The following is a 5,963-nucleotide window of genomic DNA, read 5'->3' as shown; positions in this document are numbered from 1 at the left end:
CCCTACACTGTGAGAAGAAGAAGGTATATCTGTCCCATGCAACGCAGCACTTGGCAGAGAAATCTGTGATATTTCGGCTGTCTTCAAAACTAAAAGCAACGTAGATGTGCCTGCGCTGTGCTAACACAACTGTATTGGCTGGTAGGATTCTAGCGAGATCTTTGATACTCCACTTTGCTGTGTACTTCTACTGACTAACCTGGAAGTTGCTTCAGTATTTGTAACATTGCCCAATGCAGACAAATAGAATATATGGTGGGATCTGTTAATTCAATCTACATTGAAATTGAAGCACATGAGGGGACTCAACACGGTCAGCACCTGGTGAGAGAGCACGGGATACTGATATGCTTGCTTCTTTCTGATAGTTCGTTCCTGACAGTCTTTGGAGTATAGCCCTGATTCTTTTTCTTTTTTTCTTTTTTTTCTTTTTTTAAATACAATGTGATGTTGCTATAAAATAGCTAAAAGCTATTTAATGAAAATAAAATCTTTTCCAGAACAGGTACCGAATGAACAGTCCAGCTTTCCTTTCTGCTCTTCATATTTTTACCGCGTGTATTAGCAGTACAGTTTTTAAGGCTCTCATCCAGCAAAGTACTTGAGCAGGTGCTTAATTTTAAGCATATGCTTAAATGTTTTTCCCTCTTAAAGCCTTATTCTTGGCTTCCACTAAGATCGCTGAAAAGGGTGATAAATGTATGGAAGTTTCTGTGATGTAGAAAGCTGTCTATTAGTAACTCCAGAGAAACCACCAAGTGATTCCACATGGACCACCAAACCGTCTTCAGAGTCTAATGATTTTCATTTGCACTGTCAGTCCGGGGTAGACTCAAGATGAAAAGTTATGTAATATTTTTCCAGCTCCCCGAGCTATTCAATCCTCCCTCCATCATTTGTTTAATACATTCCTCATATGTTGCTCTGGTCTCCTGACACCCAGGCTGTTCCTGGGAACAGCTGAATTCCCATATGGGGGGAAACACATTTCCATATGTTTTTTAGTATTTCAAAAGTGTTATTTTATTTAATAGATTTAAAATAATTAAGGCCCCAGCCTTGCACCCCTCCTTTGGCATGCTTTCAGTGGGTGTCCCAAAGACTGTCGAGCAGAAAAAAGAAAAACTGCAATAGTACAGAAAAGCATGCTCTTCATAGGAGTTCAAGGTGACGTATAGTCAAGAAATACATGAGAAATAATCTGAACTTAGTCTCCTCTCAGTTTTATTCAGACCTCTTCACCTGTCTGTCTCTCTTTAAAACTACTTTTACTGTTTTAGTTTTAAGAGCTAATAAAATATACAGAACCTGACTCTCCTCTTGCATCAATTTTAGATTCTTAATGTCAGGGTTATATTATTCCATTAGCTACAGGACTCCATTAAAAAGTCAGCACTACATCAAGAAGGAGAACCACGACCATGTTATCTGAAAAATTCTGTCCTACCAGTCTTTTGGGGCTCTTTCAGTTGCGGTTTAGAGGTATGTCTTTAACACAAGCGTTAGTCCTATGTGAAACTGAAGTGGGAACAGAAGGCAACGGGCTAAATTCTTTAATTACATGGAGAAAATATGAAAAGAACAGCAGGTAAACTGAAGGCAGTTTGTGTTCTTAGTCATGCCCATCTACCTTGCCGAAGGTTCTGAAATTGCAGAGAACAATGACGCCAGTTGTCCTATGGAGCTCTAAAAAATTAAAATTTCCAGAGTGAAATACTGGCAGAGATAAAGGCAGTAGGAGTTTCTGTCTTGCCTTTCATGTGAGAGGATTTTATGCAAAGCATAGATGCTATGAGATGCAATGATCATGTCTTATTGGAAGAGTAATGTTCTTGCCCATCCCAATCAGGTGAAATCGCTACAGACTAGTGACTAGCTGGTCCATGCCTGGAAGAGCAGTGTTGCTCAGCAGCCTCAGTGTCCCATAACTATGAAGCTTCACAGTATAGGAGACAGCGAGGTAATCCAACATGCATTGTGGAGAACAAAGTAACACAGAACATTGAAATAAATGATCTTTTTAATAGGAACAACATGAAATAACGTGGTGTCCACTCACTTACGCTCTTTAGGATTTCATTCTGCATATCCAGGGGATGCAATGTGGTGACCCCCAGCATCTATAGTTTCCAAAATCAGTAGAAAACTGCACAAATTAGAGAAAACGTGACAGAGCCAGAACTCTGCTTTGCATCTTTCCTCCCCTTCTCCTCCTATCTGTGTCACCAAGCGTTTTCTATTAATGCTTCTCCCTTATCCTACGTGGTGCCAGAACCTGGATGAGTCACTGCTAGAGAAGGGCTTGTTGGACGGCAAAAGCAAAGAAGCAGTGTTACTAACGGTTTCAAAACAATAGGGAATACTTGAATGTCCAAAAAAGGAAGCATTAAACTTCTGCTGTGCTAGACTGTCACTGGCTTACTGTCAACTCATTAGGCAGCATCCCGAGCAATGATGAAGGAATGTATTTGAAAATACATTTGGGACTGGTTTGCAAGCATCAGAATGTTTACACTCATTGTGAGATTTCCCCTTCCTTTGTATTGGGTTATTGTGCTAAGAGTATTTGTTGTTAGGTTTGCTGATTACCCCTGGCCAGAAAACAGCGGTTTCTTTTGGTGAGTATTTCTGAGGTTTTGAAATTTGGTTTTGGTCTATATGTGGTGGAATGAAAATGGGAATTTCAGAGTCCTTTAGCAATAACAAACAGAGAAGAATCAGGAGAGAGAAAACAGTCTAAAGATGAACCTGGCATTAACCTGGCACATAGGAAAATAACAGCTGCTCCTGATAAGGTGAGTGCCTTATAAATAACACTTTCAGCTGTTCTGCATTCTTCTGTGATAGGCTATAGGAAACCTATTTGATTAACAAAACATTCTAGGTTTGGCAGAATGGCAATTCTGAAAAAAAAAAAAAAATCAGTGAAAATATTTGGATTGTCTTTATTGAGAACCCAAGAGCCAACTTTACCTTAAGAGGTTAAACCTGGAGGCATGGAAAGTTAAGAGATCTGCAAATCCTAATCTTGCATTCCCTTTAGAGGAAGCTGCCTCTAAATTTTGTTGATTTAACAATATACAGTTCTATGAGAAAGTGTTAGAGACACCTACATTTTACTCTTGGAAACATGAACACTATCCCAACACTGTGCCTGCAATGACAAATGTGAGGCTGGTGTCTACATAAGGTCTCTGATTACCAAATTGGTATTTCTCCGTCTGAGCAGTTGTGTGGTTTTAAAAAAAGCTATAGGCTCATCATGGCCAATAGCTATTACAAAAATTTTTACGTGTTGGAGAACAAAAGCAAGCAGGTCAAATTGAGAAACATACTTTGAGGGTTTGATATCAGATCCTGCTTTCCTTTTTCAGGTGAGACTTCCACTTCTGTGCCCACAGCTAAAATTTATAAAATGCTAAAAAAAGTTGAGAATGTTATAATTAAAAAATTTCAGTTTACATTTGGAATAAATTACCAGGAAAGGAAATTGAAGCAAGGAGCATAACTAAGCTTGAGTCACCTATGTTTATTTCTGGACAAAAGATGAGGTGAAGGGTATGGTAAAATAGACATATAAGTGAAAGAAGGGTAGACATAGCAAGATAGCTGGACTTTTTCCTGTTCTTAAACTGTTTTGTGCTTTAATCACAACTTAGAAACAGCTTAGGCCTCACTCGAGATCATAAATGCATTCCCTACATTGCTTAATTCTATAAAACCTGTAGTTTTGCACCATATCCTCTAATTGCAAGCAGATGAATCCTTTGCATCCTTTGCATCCTGGTCCTGTCCCAAAGCGGTGGGGCCGGCACTAGGTTGGGTCTGGAAGCTGCTGTGCTAGTGCAGCACTGCGCTGTCAGCGGGGAATCGAGGCGGGCTGCCACAAGTACCCTGCTCCGCTTCTGTTGTGGACTCAGTTGGCATCGGTTCAGGGCTCTATATACTGTGTATTGTTGCGCCGTGTAGCCTTGAGTAGTCCTATGGGACTTTGTCTGCTGGTTTAACGTAAAGCGAAACTTGGATTGTCAATGCATCCCAGAGGTACAACTCTTAGCGTCTTCTGGCATTCACTTCTGGCCCTGGAAGACAGAAATATTTCTGGCCCCAGTTATAGAGAACAGTATTAAAAATTGGCTTTGCTGTGTCTAAGGAGACTTAGATGTTGAAACAGGCTTTTGGAAAAGCCTCTTTGTGCTCATGCGTAAGTGTAGGGTTTCTAGGGCAGGAAAAAGCCAGAAGGGTAATCCTGTGGCTCTCATCTTGAGGCTTCTCTTGTCTGAAGCACATAAGAAGGAGGCAGTGGCTGTCACAATGGCTCTGTGGTGCTCGGGACAGAGATGCTGGTGCAGATGGGGCCGTGCCTCAACTGACAGTGGCTGCTGAGCCCCCTTTCTTTCCCAAGCTGGCTGCACATCTGGAGAGGTCTAACAATGGTGTAAAGATCCTTCCTCCTTCCTTCTCCTAGACTCTGAGTGAAGCGTATCACATCATCTCTAGTTTAGATATTTTTATAACCTTATATCATTTATTAATTGTGTGTTTTATCAGAGCTTCAAAGGTCATAGTAACAGTCAGAGGGTTATTTGCTGTTATAACCTGCGTGTTGCTACCATCACAAATCCCTTTTATACACAAGCCCCTTAATTCAGCAGGGTGGCATTTTAAACTCAAATTAGTGGGCTCACAAGGGAACATTAGCTACAGTCTATTAGCTCAGCTCCCCAGCTGCTAATCCAATCTCTCTGCATGTCAAGCCAATCACTGTGCGTAGTACAGGTGTTTATTCACTGTGTGCTCTCACTCCAGCCAGGCTAGCCCAAAAGGCAGTAACTGCAAGGCAAATGGTTTGATGGCAAAGGGTTTGACTCTGGAATGAAAATATGGTCATGGCAACAGAGGCAACAGAGTCACCAGCAGATAGTTACAAGTGATAGGCTTAAGATGTTACCTTCTATGTAAAGAATGCAACCAAAATTACCCTTTCACATACAGCAAATGCTGGGGGGATGGCCTTCTTCAAACGTTTGAGATACTTTGCTTGAATCACTTCGGAATCATCAATTTATGACTTTATACATTTGTGTTTAAAAAGCTCTTTAACACTACACTAACCTCCCTGTGGTTTTGTTGTCACCAGAATGTATGTGCACTACACCAGCAGTAGTTCCACTGGCGACAGACCCACCTGCTTGCTGGCTCTTCTGCACAGCTAGACAGCAGATGGGGTGCGTCCTTTCTTTAAATGACTCTTTAAAATAAATGAAACTGTTATTAAGGTTTTTATTACATTAGTGTATATCCTGGACGCTAATTTTAATTACCAGCATACTATAATGAGTTTCCCTGGCTTAATAACATGTCTCATCATACCCAAGAGCCTGGGCAGACAACTGCAAGCAACTGAGTTACTGCAGGTCTGAGCTTTTAGCTTATATTGTCTAAATACATACACTTTGCTCATTTTGGTCTCCCCCAGCTCCCTGTAATGAAGGACAAACAAAAGCAATGTTTGTACATCTAGTTTTGGTAACAAGTTTGATAGCAAGATGGAAATCTTGTAGTAATATAATATGTTACGGCATTTGAGTCCTTTTACTCTAGCACAGACACATGATGGGAGTGACTATGTGGGTAGCAGAGGTTTCACTAGTCCCAGGTCTCAAAGACTAAGGACCTGTTTGTGTCACAAAATTCAGATGAGCAAGCTGATCTGTGAGTTTTCTAGAGTCCAAATCTCCCTTGTTCACTCCCTTTGCCAAGTTGCCAAGTAGGCAACTTCTAGCTTTATGTTACCAAGGGCCACATTCAGATGTCCGAAATCCTACCAGCGGGCTTGCCTGATGCTTCCTACTGACTGACCCTAGCCAGCTCCTAAAGATGGTACTTGTACAGTCTCTTTGACATGTACCACTGTGGTTCCTGGCCTTTTCCACAGATTAGAGATATTTAGTTACGTGGTA

Source organism: Charadrius vociferus, unplaced genomic scaffold, assembly GCF_000708025.1.
Source record: "Charadrius vociferus isolate BGI_N301 unplaced genomic scaffold, ASM70802v2 scaffold13, whole genome shotgun sequence".
Classification (NCBI taxonomy): domain Eukaryota; kingdom Metazoa; phylum Chordata; class Aves; order Charadriiformes; family Charadriidae; genus Charadrius; species Charadrius vociferus.
Note: the sequence above shows the minus strand (reverse complement) of the source record.